Source organism: Carcharhinus amblyrhynchos, chromosome 21, assembly GCF_965287045.1.
Source record: "Carcharhinus amblyrhynchos chromosome 21, sCarAmb.v2.hapA, whole genome shotgun sequence".
NCBI classification, from domain to species: Eukaryota; Metazoa; Chordata; class Chondrichthyes; order Carcharhiniformes; family Carcharhinidae; genus Carcharhinus; species Carcharhinus amblyrhynchos.
This window is the reverse complement of record NC_137344.1, coordinates 9,206,357-9,224,299: the sequence shown is the minus strand read 5'-3', so window position 1 is coordinate 9,224,299 and position 17,943 is coordinate 9,206,357. Positions and strand designations below refer to the sequence as shown.

Sequence of the window (17,943 nt, the reverse complement as noted above, 5' to 3'; positions counted from 1 at the left end):
GCATGTGTGTGCATATGAGTGCGTGCATTTGTGTATGTGCGTGCGTGCATGTTGGAAGAACTTACTAAGATATGAGAACAGTATTTCAGTTTTGGTGAACTTGTGTCGAATGAACTAAGAATTAATTGACTTAGAGGGGCTGGGCGGGGGTGGTGGGACAGTGGGAAGGGAGGTGATACAGTCTGTTCATCTCCAGTTCCATTGATTTTTCAACAAACTGCTTGAACTTGTTGCATTATCAGAAATCTTCTCTTGTGTAGTTTAGTATTGATTGATTCCCTGCAGTGCAGTGCAACCAATTGCTTTTAAGAGCACAATGCATCACAAAATCACAGAACACTATAGTGCAGAAGAGGCCCTTCAGCCCATCGAGTCTGCACCGACACACACAATGCCCTGACCTGTCCACCTAATCCCACTTGCCAGCACTTGGCCCATAGCCTTGGATGTTATGGCGTGCCAAGTACTCATCCAGGTACTTTTTAAAGGATGTGAGTAACAAAAAGCAGTCCTTAGCACGTTGGATGCAATGGGTGGTTAAACGCCTGTCCCTCTATCTCTGAATCTGGGCTATATCCAACCCGGATTGAAAATGAACTACAAATATACGAACAAAACCGGTAGAAATGTTGAGCCCGTCCTATCTTGTCCTGGTATGGTCAAACTTACCACCTCGCTAATCAATCTCCCTCTTCCCCTCGCAATCATTGTATCCTCCTGGGAGAGACACAGGCAATAGAAAATTTAGGTGGAAAATCTCTTCATAATTCCAACCTAATCTCAAAGGCCAGGATATAAACTCTAGGAATCCCTGTTGACTTTTAGTGCTGACTTTCATTGCCCCATAAGAAGGGGCAATTTTTTCATGCACAGGGTGGTGCGTGTCTGGAACAAGCTGGCAGAGGTAGTATAGAGGCAGGTGTAATTTTGTCTTTTAAAAAGCATTTAGACAGTTACATGGGTAAGATGGGTATAGAGGGATATGGGCCAAACCCAGGTAATTGGGATTAGCTTAGTGGTTTTAAAAGAAAAAGGACAGCATGGACGGGTTGGGCCGAAGGGCCTGTTACCATGCTGTAATTCTCTATGACTCTATGTCCCTTCTATGGGTTTCCACTCTCAGGAACTCAGTTGGCTGCTTTTAGAATGTTTGCAGTGATCCACATTCGAGCATCTAGGCTAGTTCTTCATTTCTGTAATTTAGGATTTTGTTCCTAAACCCATCTCAATCTACCAACCTCAAGTAACCTAACCATGCGGAGAGAATCAAATCCTTCTGTAAGACTTGTCATATCCCCTCCAGGAGGTCACGAGGTGGGGGAACTTCAAACCACGTCAGTGCAAAGCCAAGTGGCTTCATCGCTATTAATCCAGAAACTCAGCCAATGTTCTGGGGACCCAGGTTCAAGTCCCGTCCCAGCAGATGGTGGAGTTTGAATTCAATAACAAAAATCTGGAATTAAGTAGTCATCTACTGATGACTACTGGAAGGGTAGTGAATCTCTGGAAATCTCTCCCCATTGAAGTGGTGGATGCTAACTCGCTGAATATGTTTAAGTCATGTGGCGAAAAACTGCAGCAGGCGACGGTGCAGAGGGACCTCGGGGTCCTTGTGCATGAGTCGCAAAAACCCAGCCTGCAGGTGCAGCAGGTGGTCAGGAAGGCGAATGGGATGCTGGCCTTCATAGCGAGGGGGATTGAATATAAAAGTAGGGAGGTCTTGCTGTGGCTGTACAGGGCATTGGTGAGGCCGCAACTGGAGTACTGTGTGCAGTTTTGGTTGCCGTACTTATGCAAGGATATTTTGGCCTTGGAGGGAGTGCAGAGGAGGTTTACTAGGCTGATACCGGAGTTGAGGGGGTTGAGCTATGAGGAGAGGCTGAATAAACTAGGCTTGTACTCGTTAGAGTTTAGAAGAATGAGGGGAGATCTCATTGAGACGTATAAGATGATGAATGGGTTGGATAGGATAGAGGTGGAGAGGCTCTTCCCGCTCAGAAAGGACAGTAGGACTAGAGGGCACAGCCTCAAGATAAAGGGGGGGGCGGTTTAGAACGGAGTTGAGGAGGAACTTCTTCACTCAAAGGGTGGTGAATCTCTGGAATTCTCTGCCCGTTGAAGTGGTGGAGGCTGCCTCGCTAAATATTTTTAAGACGCGGGTTGATGGGTTTTTGATAAGCAAGGGGATTAAGGGTTATGGGGAGAGGGCGGGAATGTAGAACTGAGCCACGACAGATCAGCCATGATCTTATTGAATGGCGGGGCAGGCTCGAAGGGCTGGATGGCCTACTCCTGCTCCTATTTCTTATGTTCTTATGTAGATAGGTTTTTGATAGACAGGGGAATTAAGGGTTATGGGGAGAAAGCGGGAAAGTGGAACTGATTCACTTCAGATCCGCCATGATCTTATTGAATGGCGGGGCAGGCTCGAAGGGCTAGATGACCTACTCCTGCTCCTATTTCTTATGTTCTTATGAAACCATTGTCAATTGTCAGAAAAACCTATCTGGTTCACTAATGTCCTTTAGGGAAGGAAGTCTACCGTCCTTACCCAGCCTGGCCCAAGTGTGACTCCAGAGCCACAGCACCCTCTGAAATAGCCTAGGAGGCCACTCAGTTCAAGGGCAACTAGGGATGGGCAATAAATGTTGACCCAGCCGGAGATGCCTATATCCCACGAATGAATTAGAAAAAAGGCTTAAAATAGAGCAGCATTGTGTGGGAATCCACCTATAGTATAAGGAATATGATTACCTGAACCTTCCATTGAAAACTAGTCAAAGAACCCCAATTAGATGACTGTGGGATAGGTGAGGAACCTGTGCCAAGTACGATGAATCCGTTAATTTTGTAATTTTTTTAAGGAAGAAGACAGAATGAATCAACATTTCCTGATAAGAACATAAGAAATAGGAGCAGGAGTAGGCCACCTAGCCCCTCGAGCCTGCCCCGCCATTCAGTAAGATCATGGCTGATCTGAAGTGGCTCAGTTCCACGTTCCCGCTTTCTCCCCATAACCCTTTAAGTCCCCTGTCCATCAGAACCTGTTAAAGTAAAAGAGGTTGAGAGCACATGATGTACGCACAAATGTTTCAGTAACTCCAGGAGGGAGCAGATGTGCGATTAAAGATGGAAATTGTTTAGTTGCTGTCGAAATTTCCACTAGCTTCAGAAAATCAGTTTTTCACAGCCCGACTTCCAATCAAATGCATTGTGCAGAATGACATTCCTGTACTCCGACTATCAGGTAAGAAGCAACTTCAATAAAAAAAAGTTAAATCAAATAATTTTTAGGCTTAAGTACCCTTTTAACGATGTGCTAAGCATTAATCAGTGCCACTCAATCTCTCTGAAAATTAACCCAGCGTTATATGGTTGAAGTCTCATATTTGTGAATTTGTTGGAAAATAATTTGAAATTGTGTTTTTCTCTCTGTTTTTTTCTCCCTTAATCCAATCTTTCTTTCGCTCTATTTCTCTTTCTGTGCCTGATTTAAGATTGAATTCACCCGTCCTTGTTCACTCCGAGTGCTGTTCACCTCACAAACCTTCACGGTGGTTAGCACTGCTGCCCCACATTGCCAGGGACCTGGGTTCGATTCCTGGTTTGGGTCACAGTCTCCGTGCAGTTTGCATGTTCTCATAAGAATTTAGGAGCAGGAGGGGGCCATCTGGCCCCTCGAGCCTGCTCCTCCATTCAATAAGATCACGGCTGATCTTTTTGTGGATTCAGCTCCACTTACCCACCCGCTCACCATAACCCTTAATTCCTTTATTGTTCAAAAATTTGTCTATCCTTGCCTTAAAAACATTCAATGAGGTAGCCTCAACTGCTTCACTGGGCAGGGAATTCCACAGATTCACAACCCTTTGTGTGAAGAAGTTCCTCCTCAACTCAGTCCTAAATCTGCTCCCCCTTATTTTGAGGCTATGCCCCCTAGTTCTAGTTTCACCCGACAGTGGAAATAACTTCCCTACTTCTATCTTATCTATTCCCTTCATAATCTTATATGTTTCTATAAGATCTCCCCTCATTCTTCTGAATCCCAATGAGTATGATCCCAGTCTACTCAATCTCTCCCTGTGTCTCCATGGGTTTCCTCCTGGTGCTCCGGTTTCCTCCCACATGTGTGGGGTAGGTTGATTGTCCATGCTAAATTGCCCCTCAATTCCCCTGACACTATCAGGGTAAATATGTGGGATAGGAACTGAGTGGGATTGTTGTTAGTGCAGGCTCGATGGGCCAAATGGTGGCCTTCTGCACTGTAGGGATTCTGTGATCCAGTTGCTTGACCTATCCTCAGTATCCATCCCTCATTTCCCCACAATTTAAAAGTTTTTTAAAGTTTATTTATTAGTTACAAGTAAGGCTTACATTAACACTGCAATAAAGTTACTGTTAAATTCCCCTGGTTGCCACACTCTGATGCCTATTCGGGTCAACACACCTAACCAGCACGTCTCTCAGACTGTGGGAAGAAACTGGAGCACCCGGAGGAAACCCACGCATACATGGGGACAATGTGCAGATTCCACACAGTAAGAAGTCTCACAACACCAGGTTAATGTCCAACCAATTTATTTGATAGTAAACTCACAAGCTTTTGGGGTTTGCTCCTTCGTCACCTGACAAAGGGGCAAACCCCGAAAGCTTGTGAGTTTATTATCAAATAAATTGGTTGGACTTTAACCTGGTGTTGTGAGACTTCTTACTCTGTTTACCCCAGTCCAACGCCGGCATCTCCACATCAGATTCCGCACAGACAGTGACCCAACCCAGGAATTGAACCCAGCTCCCTGGCACTGTGAGGCAACAGTGCTACTGGCTGTGCCACCATGCCGCCCATATTTACAGTGCGAAATACCAGTGGAGGTTAAATGAAGAAGGACAAGTCTATAACAGGAGGAGCTGTTCAGTGTTTGGTTTCTTGCCTCACTGTCTTGGGATCTGAAACACTGAAACTTTTTCTCTGGTGAGATTAATACCAGAGGTTTCCTTTTTGTATTAGGAGCGGGTTTCAGGGATTCACTCATATCTGTGGATAATGATGAAAAAGAACGTAAAACAAGAGCAATTAAAACTCAAAATGATAAATGATTACCAAGTGGAAAGATGTCGGTATTGTTACGTGCAGGTGAGGAGCGGCTGAGTGGCTTCAGCTTTTCCCCCTCCTCATTTGACCTCAGCACGATCTTTTTTTTGCTTAACAAGGTTAGATTTCAATGAGTACTCAAGTGTTGATGCATTATGGAATAAAAGAACCAATAGGATAAATTTTCCTTGAGTTTTTTTTCATTCATGGGACATGGGCATCACTGGCTGGCCAGCATTTGGTGTTTGCTACCAAATAAACCTGTTGGACTTTAATCTGGTGTGGTGAGACTTCTTACTGTGTTTACCCCAGTCCAACGCTGGCACCTCCACATCAGCATTCATTGCCCATTTCTAATTGCCCATGTGGCAGCTCGAGGAATTTGTATTCGATAAAGAATATCTGGAATTAAGAATCGACTGATGACTGTGAAACCATTGGTGTTTGTTGGAAAACCCCATCTGGTTCACTAATGTCCTTTAAGGAAGGAAATCTGCTGTCCTTACCCGGTCTGGCCTACATGTGACTCCAGAGCCACAGCAATGTGGTTGACTCTCAACTGCTCTCCAAGAGTAACTAGGGATGGGCAATAAATGTTGGCCAGCCAGAGATGCCCATGTCCCACAAAAGAATAAATCAAAAAGACCTCTCTGCACGATCTCAGTCAGCGAACAGCACTCGAAGCTTACCAGGTAGGTTGGAGGAAAAAGGAGGCAGGAGGGACCTTGCCGAGATTTTCTCCCTAAGCTGCTTGTTCTCAGTTCTGCTCAGAAAACATGTGCTTAAAACAAACAGAGGTTTGGTTTGTCATTTGACCTTCCTTCTCCAACTGCCAGGGGAATTTTTAGGAAAGACATTGTCTGCATATTCCAAAGGTGATTTGATTAGTTCATGTCTGGAAACTATCTTAACCACGGTCTCATTGTCCAAGTGGTTAGTCTTAACAGCCGATCTCTAACACTTGAGTACCTCAGGTATTCAAAACCTCATAATTACCTTGCTAATTTGAGATGGGCAATGTGAGTCCTCCACACGCCCCTGAAGTTGTTGGATGGGATTTTCCAACCACATTCGCCCCAAAACTGGAAAATCCCACCCAAGGACCTATCCATGGTCCGCCCCTCGCCCGCTCTGATTCCCGTGGCAGGTGGGACAGTAAAATTCACCCCATTGTCTTCGGGTTTTGCTGACAGACTCCATTCCAAGGAATTGGATAATGGAGTAGATGCAAATTGTGGAGAGATACAAATTGGGGTTAGCCATCTTGGGCTGTGAGTTCAAGTGATCCTTGCCTCTGTTTCTAAAAGTTCGGTTCAGGTTTTCATCTGGTGGATTAGTACTCATTGTTTGGCATAAAGCGTATCATCACACGCTACAGTCTAATCTGAGAATATTCCCGTGTGTCTCATATGCCAAACAGTCACCCGTTATCAGAGGGACTTGAGTAGTTTATCTTGCGAAATGAAAATTGCCAGAATCAATGAAATCTTGGGGAGAAAAGCAAGATTGCCCTTTATCGCTGACAATAGATAGAAAGAGTCATTAAATCGCTGTCCAAAATGAAAAGCTTCAGGTGCTGTCAGTTTAAGTGGGTTTTGTATTGAGCTTCTTGCTCCTTTTGTAAAGGATAATGAAGCTTTGTGGGAGCCTCTCAGCCAGAAATATTTCAAGTGACTTCACATCTGTGCTAATTCATAAATGCGTAAGGACACCATATTATTTTGCAATCATCAGAAACAATATTCCTGCGTCAGTGCACCTTTCAGAATCTTAACCACATCTCAAACTTCCGGAGAGTAGGAGTTTTATTTTATTCTGACTGAGATTCACAGGCAAGCAGTCTGATTCATGGAATGATATGACATGCAAGAAGGCCATTTGGCCCATTGTATTTATGCCAGCTCTTTGGAAGTACTCAACCCATGTAGTCCCATTCCTTCCACCAGAGCCCCTGCAAATGTTGTTTCTTCAGGCTTCCTTTTGAAGTTACCGTATTGAAGCTGTTCCACCACCCTTCCCAGGACTGTCCTCCGGACCATCATAAGTCGCCATGTAAAATCTAAATCCTCCTCATGGGAACTGGTCATGGATTCATAGAATCCCGACAGTGCAGAAGGAGGCCATTCATCCCATCGAGTCTGTATAGACTGTCTGACAGAACATTTTACCCACGTCCTATCCCCATAACCCCGCAAGTGTGAGGTTATCCACTTTGGCAGGAATAATAGTAGGAGGGATTACTATTTAAAGGGCGAAAAGCTGCAGCATGCTATGGTGCAGAGGGACCTGGGGGTCCTTGTGCATGAGGGGCAGAAACCCAGTCTGCAGGTGCAGCAGGTGATCAAGAAGGTGAATGGGATGCTGGCCTTTATAGCGAGGGGGATAGAATATAAAAGCAGGGAGGTCTTGCTGCAACTGTACAGAGCACTGGTGAGGCCGCAGCTGGAGTACTGTGTGCAGTTTTGGTCGCCGCACTTACGCAAGGATATTTTGGCCTTGGAGGGAGTGCAGAGAAGGTTCACTAGGCTGATACTGGAGATGAGGGGGTTGGACTATGAAGAGAGACTAAATAGACTGGGTCTGTACTCGTTGGAGTTTAGTAGGATGAGGGGAGATCTTATAGAGACGTATAAGATAATGAGGGATGGATAGGGTAGAGGTAGAGAGATTCTTCCCGCTCAGAAAGGACAGCAGGACTAGAGGGCACAGCCTCAAGATAAGGGGGGGCAGTTTAGAATGGAGTTGAGGAGGAACTTCTTCACTCAAAGGATGGTGAATCTCTGGAATTCTCTGCCCGTTGAAGTGGTGGAGGCTACCTCGCTAAATATATTTAAGTCACGGGTAGATAGGTTTTTGGTAGGCAAGGGAATTAAGGGTTATGGGGAGAAAGCGGGAAAGTGGAACTGATCCACTTCAGATCAGCCATGATCTTATTGAATGGCGGGGCAGGCTCGAAGGGCTAGATGGCCTACTCCTGCTCCTATTTCTTATGTTCTTAAGTGTACCCTGCTAATTCCCCTAACTTTACATCTTTGGACAATTTAACATGACCAATCCATGGGTTCCTGAAGCTCCCCAACCCTGGAGTAAACTAATTAATTAACAGGAGTCTGTTCAATCCATCTGGCCTGTGCTGTATTGCACACTGACAAGGATGGTAGGCGGTGAACTAGATGAAGCCTAGCCCACTTTATCTAGTGATTCCGATATTGCGAATTGATTGGCCTATTTAATCTTGGAATTTTTCAATTAACCGTTTGGAAAGTGGAAATGAAATTTCAGGATTCTGGTGTGGGCTATTGTTATTGTAGGAGTGGGGTTGAGTTGGGGGGTGAATCCTTTCCTTCTCTGTGTACGGTATGCTTTGTCTGTATAGCATGCAAGAAACAATACTTGTTTATTTGTTAGTGTCACAAGCATTAACATTGCAATGAAGTTACTGTGAAAATCCCCTAGTTGCCGCACTCCGGCACCTGTTCGGGTACACTGAGGGAGAATTTAGCATGGCTAATGCACTCAACCAGCACGTCTTTTGGACTGTGGGAGAAAACCGGAGCACCCAGAGTAAACCCACGTAGACACGGGGAGAACATGCAAACTCCACACAGACGGTGACCCGAGGCCAGAATTGAACCCTGGGTCCCTGGCGCTATGAGGCTAACCACTGTGCCAACAATAATAAATCCAACCAAGTCAACAAAAGATACTAGAATTGGAACTGGGATGCTACTGGGACTTGATGGATTGAGTTATAAGGAGAGGCTGAATAGACTGTGACTTTTTTCTGTGGAGCGTAGGAGGCTGAGGGGTGACCTTATAGAAGTCTATACAATGATGAGGGGCATAGACAAGGTAGATAGTCAATATCTTTTCCCAAAAGCAGGGGAGTCTAAAACTAGAGGGCATAGGTCTAAGGTGAGAGGGGAGAGATACAGAAGTGTCCAGAGGGGCAATTTTTTCACATTGAGGGTGATGGATATCTGGAACAAGCTGCCAGAGGTAGTAGTAGAGGTGGGTACAATTTTATCCTTTAAAAAGCATTTAGATAGTTACATGGGTACGATGGGTATAGAGGGATATGGGCCAAATGTGGCAATGGGATTAATTTAGAGGTTTAAAAGAAAGGGCGACACGGACAAGTTGGGCCGAAGGGCCTGTTTTCATGCTGTATGACTTCAATTCATTTGTTAATTCTGAAAATCTTCAGTCTCTCATTTGGCGTTAGGATTGCACTCGGTGTTATCCTGTCTGATTTCAATGTATTCCCCTACATTGGAGTGTTCCATCACTAACACACACCAGCAAAATGTAAGTGCTGATTTCCTGCGGTCACTAATTAATGAACAGGATTAAAAGTTCATTTTGAGATTCGAATGGACTATGTTTTTAACAGCACAATTGGTATTTCTAATTTCCTTTCTGGAATTACTTATCTATTTTCTAGATCATTGCACAATGCAGTTGAGAGCAATGGTTTCCTCTATAGTCGTTGCACAAAGCCTGAGACCACTTCCTTTTCAACACTGATTTTCTCTTGAATTATTTTATTAACAAAAGTACGATTCTCAGGAGGTCGGCAGTTTTGACACGACCAGCTTTTATCGTCCCAGAGTCATGTTGCCCTTCAGAAGGTGGTGAGCCATCACCTTACTGAACCGCTGCAGTCCGTGTGGTGAAGAACATCTCGCAGTGCAGTTTAAATTGAATGGAAGTGGATTCATTTAGCTTATTTTTCCCACCTTGGGCTGCCCCAGAACACTATGACAGCCACTGAAGTAGTTTTCAGTGTTAATAGGGAATGCTGCAGCCAGTTCTGTAGAAGCATGGCATGGTTACCGCACAGGAAGAGGCCACTTAGCTTGTCACTCCGGTGCCAGCTTTCAGGAAGGGCAGTTCTGCCAGTCCCGCTCCCCTGGCTCTTCCCGGAGCTCTTCAGGAACTTAGCCAATCCCTATTGAAAGCCCTATTGACTCTGTCTCCCCCACCCTCTTAGGCAGTGCATTCCAGATCCTAACCACTCGCTGTGTTGCTTGAAACAACAAGGTTTTCCTGCGTGTCACCATTGCTTAGTGTGCCAATTACTAGGGATCTGTATCCTCTGGTTCTGGATCCTTCTGCCATAAGATGTAGGAGCAGAATTAGGCCATTCAGCCCATTGAGTTTGCTCAACCATTCAATCATGGCTGGTATTTTTATCAACCCCATTCTGCTGCCTTTTCCCCATAATCTTTGATCCCTTTACCAGACAAAAACTTATCTATCTCTGTCTTAAATACACTCAATGATCTGGCCTCCACAGCTTTCTGTGGCAATGAATTTCACAGATTCACCCTCTCTGGCTGAAGAAATTCCTCCTCACCTTTGTTCTAAAGGGTCATTTTATCTGAGGTTGTACCCTCAGATCCTAGTCTATCCTACTGATGGAACTGTTTCGCTCTGTTGGGACCCCTCATAATCTTGATTACAGTTTATTAGCGTCTCGAGTAGGCTTACATTTAACAGTGCAATGAAGTCACTGTGAAAATCCCCTAGTTGTCACACTCCCACGCCTGTTTGGGTACACTGAGGGAGAATTTAGCATGGCCAATGCGCCTAACCAGCACGCCTTTCAGACTACGGGAGGAAACCGGAGCACCCGGAGGAAACCCATGCAGACTCCACACAGACAGTGATCCAAACCGGGAATCGAACCCGGGTCCCTGGTGTTGTGGGGCAGCAGTGCCAACCATTGTGCCAATCCGTGAACACCTCTATCAAATCTCGTCTCATCTCTGAGGAGAACAGCCCCAGTTTCTCCGGTCTACCCACATGAGTGAAGTCTATCATACCTGGATGCTTTCTCATGAATCTCTTGACGTTCTCTGAAGCTGTCAAGTTCTCTGTAAAGTGCGGTGCCTGGAATTGGACAAAATACCCCAGCTAAGGCAGAGCCCGTGGTTTACAAATGTTCACCGTACCTTGATTGCTTTGTGCACCATGTCGAGAATTATAAAGCCCGGACTCCCGTATGGGTTTTTAACCAGTTTCATAACTATCCTTCAAGCTTCAATGATTTATACACATCTCCCCAGGTCTCTCTGCCTCTGCATCCCTTTTAGAATTGTACTTTATATGGCTTTTCTTCATTTTGCCAGCCACAATGAATTACATTTTTTCACATTAAGTTTCACCTGTCGCTCACCAGCCATTCCTGTTTATATCCCCTCGAAGTCTATCTGTCCCCTCCTCACCATTCACTGTCTCACATTTTAAAATGGCGGCCCTATACACCAGGCCGTTAAGGTATATGAAGGAAAGCAGTGGTCGTCTTGCGAACGACTGCCGAAACAGCTGCAACGTGATGTGCCAACTCTTGTACTCAGTGCCCCGGCCAATGGTGGCAAGTGTGCCACATGCTTTCTTAATCAACTTGGCCACCTGTGTAGCCACTTTTAGGGAACTGTGGACCTGCACGTTCAAATCCCCTCTGTGTGTTAATGTTTCTGAGGGCTCTGTCATTTACAGTATAATTCATACCTAAATTTGATTTTCCAGAATGCACCCACCTTGCATTTGTCCACATTAAATGCATCTGCCATTTCTGTGCCCAAGTCTGCAATCTATCCATATCCTGTTGTATCCTCTGACAATCCTTGGCATCATCCAGAACCCCCCCAGTCTCCGTGTCTTCTGCAAACTTACTAATCAGACCACCCACATTTCCCTTCGGATCATTTATATATAAACAATGGGGGAACACCATTAGCTGTAGATCTCCATTCTGAAAAACACCCTTCCACCACTATTCTGTCTTCTACAACCAATCCAGTTCTGTATCCATCTAGCCAGCTCACCCTGAATCCCATGTGATTTTACCATTTGGGACCTTGCTAAACACCTTATTAAAGTCCATATAAACTACATCCACAGATCTTCCCTCACCAATTATCTTTGTCACCTCTTCAAGTTGGTGAGACATGACCTTCCCCGTACAAAACCATGTTGCCTGTCACTAACTACTCCATTTCCTCCTTCTTCCGAGCCTTTTAAGAATTTTCAATGGTTCAATGCGACCATTAGATTGTAGGGGCAGAAGTAGGCCACTCAGCCCACCGAGTCTGCTCCGCTGCAATCTTGGCTGATCTGATATCGCCTCTCATTCCAAACACGAGGGAATGTAGGCCTGATCAACTCAACTTCTTATCATAGGGAAAATCTCCCAAGCCAGAAACCAGTCCAGTAAAGGTTGGCCCTATTAAAATGCTCCATCACCATTTTCATTTTTGCCCCCAGTTCTGATGACGGATGAGGAACTCAGAATGATGACAGGTCCAATCTGTCGCAGACATTATATGTAGGGTCTGTTGTGTTTCTAAAGCATTTTCACTGTCATCTTCACCTCATTACGGAGTGTATTCCTGAAACAATATTTTGATGAGTAGCTGATTGTTTATACATTAATGTTGATCCCAATTTCCTAGGGAAATGCTTGATTGCAGGAAGGGGAGAGGAAACCTGCCAGCTCTCAATTACAAAGACAATTGTGTGTCACCAACCAAATCACGTTAGTACAAAGCAAGAAATGAAACTCGTTCTTTTCCCCCCCCATATTTGCGGTGTTAATGAGTCTGCAGAGCTCCTGGCTGTCACTGATTTCCTTTGTGTCCATATTCACATGAATTTAAAATGGAAATTTCCCCAGGGTCCCCGTAGTGAATAACAACGGCCCGCTTTCCTCTCCTGACTCCAGATAGCGTTACTGGGTGCCTGTCTGCCAATTTGCTGGCCTTGTTTCAGAACATGTTGAGATGTAGTTGACTCTGGCAGCAACTAGAAATACCCGCAGGTGTTTCTGGATGTCTTTGGAGAAATTCTCATGATAGCCATGAGATGGATCGAAAGCAGGTTAGCAGCTAGGAGGCAAAAAGTTGGCATTATTGGCTCTTTTTCCGATTGGCAGTCAGTGACTAGTGGGGTACCGCAGGGTCCTCTGCTAGGACCCCAACTGTTAACATTGTGTATTAATTTTCCATGTCAGCTATGACTCTCACCAACTTTTACACCGCAGAAAGCATTCTTCCGGTTGTATCACAGCTTGGTATGGCTCCTGCTCTGTCCCAGACCACAAGAAACTACAAAGGGTCATGAACAAGGTCCAGTCTAACATGCAAACCAGCCTCCCACCCACTGACTCTGTCTACACTTCCCGCCACCTCGGGAAAGCAGCCAGCATAATCAAGAACCCCAGCACTCCGGACATTCTCTCTTCCACCTTCTTCTGTCAGGAAAAAGAGACAAAAGTCTGAGGTCACGTACCAACTGACTCAAGAATTGCTTCTTCCCTGCCGTCAGACTTTTGAATGGACCTACCTGGCATTAAGTTGATCTTTCTCTACACCCTAGCTATGACTGTTACACCACATTCTGCATTCTCTCCTTTCCTTCTCTATGAACGGTATGCTTTGTCTGTATAGTACATGAGAAACAATACTTGGACAATTTCCCAGTTTCCCAATTTCCTCATGTGACCTGCACCTTCCATCCTTCACTCCTGCCATCGGTCCAACTACAGTTCCTTGCCTTCCCCAGCCAATCAGAAAACCAACATATCCTACATTATTTGATTGGATGATTGACTGTCAACTAGCCTCTTGACGAAAGTTTTTACGAGTGGCAAAAGTAGACTGAGTGGTCACATGATGGATCATGCGTTGGGAGAGCGGGAAATTTTTTTCCAGGAACTTGGGCAGAGCTGAGGCATTACGTAGTTGCTAAGCTAAAGTTTATTTATTAGTGTCACAAGTAGACTTACATTAACACTGCAATGAAGTTTCTGTGAAAATCCCCGAGTTGCCACACTCCGGCACCTGTTCGGATGCACCGAGGGAGGATTTAGCATAGCCAATGCACCTAACCAGCACATCTTTCTGACTGTGGGAGGAAACCAGAGCATCCGGAGGAAACCCACGCAGACGTGGAGAATGTGCAAACTCTGCACCGACAGTGACCTGAGGCAGGAATCGAACCCGGGTCCCTGGCGCTGTGAGGCAGCAATGCTAACCACTACCACCCTGCCGTCTCTGAATAAACTACTGTTTGTTGCAAGTTCTTGTTGCCAGTGTTTTGGGAACCCAACACGTATACATGGTGTCAGGAGTTGGCAGTGTGTACAAGGACTTTGCTACAGTGACCTGCTCACCTCTGATGAAAACAGAGCCGGGCATTGGGAAAAGTTCGATAAGGCGCTGCATTATCTGACAAGTTGAAAAAGGTATCGGGTTTTGTCTTAGCGGGCCCCAAGGTCATCAAAAAATTTGAGTCGTTTATTTCTCCAGATGGAAAAGGAGAAAAGAGGACCTGGAAATAATTCTAAAAAAGTTTGAGAATGCTTGACTTCTGATTTTAAAAAAAAATAAACCTTGGCAGGATATGCAGTCATTTCAACAAGACAAAGACTAGATGAATCAATACAATCTTTCACAGCCAGCCTGAAAATATTGGCAAAGAAATGGACGTTTGGAGCTCTCATTGACGAACTAATTAGGGATCGATTAGTTTGTGGAATTTGTAGCAATTTAATCCGCAAGCAGCTGCTACGAGTGAAAGATTTAACGTTACAGTCATCAGTAGCAGCATGTAAAATCAGAAAAAAGAAGAAAAGTAAGCACTGGATGGCACAGATTACTGTCGGGCACTCAGCCTAACACACTGTCCACAGACTCAGTTCTCCAACAGCTGGTCAAATGGTTAGGATTCAGACTGCATGTGTCCATGACAATCCAGTGGTGGTACACACATCTCAAAAGACTTAAGGAAATTTGGCATGTCTGCTACGACTCTCACCAACTTTTACAGATGCACCATGGAAAGCATTCTTTCCGGTTATATCACAGCTTGGTATGGCTCCTGCTTTGCCCAAGGCTGCAAGGGACTACAAAAGGTCATGAATGTAGCCCAATCCATCACACAAACTAGTCTTCTATCTATTGATTCTGTCTACACTTTTCGCTGCCTCAGAAAGGCTGCCAGCATAATTAAGGACACCGGACATTCTTTCTTCCACCTTCTTCTGTTGGGAAAAAGATACAAAAGCCTGAGGTCACCTAACAACCGACTCAAGAACAGCTTCTTCCCTGCTGCTGTCAGACTTTTGAATGGACCTACCTTGCATTAAGTTGACCTTTCTCTACATCCTGGTTATGACTGTAATACTACATTCTGCACTCTCTCCTTTCCTTCTCTATGAACGGTATGTTTTATCTGCAGAGCGCGCAAGAAACAATACACTGTATATTAGTAGATGTGACAATAATAAATCAGATCAAACTGAACAGTTACATGGTAGCCTCAGATGGTACCCACTATGTACACAACCACCATCACCTCCTCAGCTATAAGAACCAGCACTAACAGATAACACAGCAGTCCGGTCATCCAGCCCAGAGTGCAGACCCTCAGCAGTGGCGGACAGACAGATTCCTCCAGAAGTCAACCCAGTGAACATAAGAACATAATAAGAACTAGGAGCAGGAGTCGGCCATCTGGTCCCTCGAGCCTGCCCCGCCATTCAATAAGATCATGGCTGATCTTTTCACGGACTCAGCTCCACTTACCCACCCGCTCAACCATAACCCTTAATTCCTTAACCATTCAAACATTTATCTATCCTTGCCTTAAAAACATTCAGTGAGATAGCCTGTACCAAAAGAACACTCGAAACTGAGGACACCGGCCAGAGAATGACGACAACACCACCAACCAGTGTAACCACACCTTCGTGAGTGCCTGAGCAAAACAAACTCAAGATTCCAAGATTGTATTATCATCTAATAAAAGCAAATTTATTGCGGATGCTGGAATCTGAAACCAAAAGAGAGAATGCTGGAAAATCTCAGCAGGTCTGGCAGCATCTGTAAGGAGAGAAAAGAGCTGATGTTTTGAGTCCAGATGTAACCTTTATCAAAGCTAAAAGGCATCAAAAAAGTGGGAGATATTTATACTGCAGGGGGAGGGAATGAAGGATGAGTCATTGCCACAGAAACCAGGGGAAAGGCTGCTAAAGGCAGCCCATAGAGAGAATAAGGGGTGTGAATGGCCAAACGGCAGAGCAACTGAAATCAGAGGGTTAAACTGTGACAGATGGAGATGGGGGAGGGGGGTAAAATGGAGAAAAGGGAGAAGCGAAAGGGGAGAAAAGATAAGGAAAGGGGGTATAAATAGGGAGAAAGAGTGAGGGGATAAAGAAAAATAAAGACAATAAAGAAATAAAAGATAAAGAATAGTTAAAAATTAAATGAAATTAAAATAAAGGTGTTGAGGTGGGGTAGATCTAATCATCTGAAATTGTTGAGAATATATTATCATCGTTATAGAACCTCATCATTCTGCTACAGAACGGTTGTTGCGGGAGAGAGAGAGACATGATGGGCTAGGCACCATCTTATTCCATGTCTCACTCTGCGTGAATAGTCCTGCATTGTTACCCCGTGTAACTTGTATGTTACACAGTGGTCTGTACATATTCCCCATCACGCACGTTGTTACATCTCGTGTCATTGGTTGTTCCGAGGAAGATGTAGACCGGATGGTTACGTGATGACACGGCTACAAGAACGGTCGTGTGTCTGGGGCATGGGAGTTCTCCCTGGGAGTGAGGGCAGAAACACAGGGCGTGAAGTAGCTGCCAAGTTAGTGAATAAAATCGTCTTTGTTACAAGCCCTTATTGCCAGTATTTACAATAAACAAAGTTCAAAGATTGCCATGGGTGTCCTGAAGGTTAATCTGGAATTCTGGGACACTCCAGGACAATCCGGGAGGGTTGGGAAGCTCTGGGGTAGGAAGATTCCGCTTCCTATTCTGATTGAGTATGGGCAGGCGGGGGGGGCGGTGGATGGGATGGGTGGGATGGAGGGGAGAGTGGGGGGGGATGGGTGGGGTGGAGGGCAGAGTGGAGGGGGATGGGTGGGGTGGAGGGGAGAGTGGAGGGGGATGGATGGGATGGAGGGGAGAGTGGGGGGGGATGGGTGGGGTGGAGGGGGAGAGTGGAGGGGGCTGGGTGGGGTGGAGGGGAGAGTGGAGGGGGATGGGTGGGGTGGAAGGGGAGAGTGGAGGGGATGGGTGGGGTGGAGGGGAGAGTGGAGGGGGCTGGGTGGGGTGGAGGGGAGAGTGGAGGGGGATGGGTGGGGTGGAAGGGAGAGTGGAGGGGGATGGGTGGGGTGGAAGGGAGAGTGGAGGGGGATGGGTGGGGTGGAGGGGAGAGTGGAGGGGGATGGGTGGGATGGAGGGGAGAGTGGAGGGGGATGGGTGGGGTGGAGGGGAGAGTGGAGGGGGATGGGTGGGGGTGGAGGGGAGAGTGGAGGGGGATGGGTGGGGTGGAGGGGAGAGTGGAGGGGGATGGGTGGGGTGGAGGGGAGAGTGGAGGGGGATGGGTGGGTGGAGGGGAGAGTGGAGGGGGATGGGTGGGGTGGAGGGGAGAGTGGAGGGGGATGGGTGGGGTGGAGGGGAGAGTGGAGGGGGATGGGTGGGGTGGAGGGGAGAGTGGAGGGGGATGGGTGGGGTGGAGGGGAGAGTGGAGGGGGATGGGTGGGGTGGAGGGGAGAGTGGAGGGGGATGGGTGGGGTGGAGGGGAGAGTGGAGGGGGATGGGTGGGGTGGAGGGGAGAGTGGAGGGGGATGGGTGGGGTGGAGGGGAGAGTGGAGGGGAATGGGTGGGGTGGAGGGGAGAGTGGAGGGGGATGGGTGGGGTGGAGGGGAGAGTGGAGGGGGATGGGTGGGGTGGAGGGGAGAGTGGAGGGGGATGGGTGGGATGGAGGGGAGAGTGGAGGGGGATGGGTGGGGTGGAGGGGAGAGTGGAGGGGGATGGGTGGGGTGGA

At 46.4% G+C, this 17,943-nt stretch overlaps 1 protein-coding gene across 1 annotated transcript in view; it reads left to right on the top strand.

The window, feature by feature from the left end:
• gnav1 (guanine nucleotide binding protein (G protein) alpha v1) overlaps positions 1-17,943 on the top strand; it is a 125,788-nt gene that overhangs the window by 74,833 nt on the left and 33,012 nt on the right. The window lies entirely within an intron of this gene.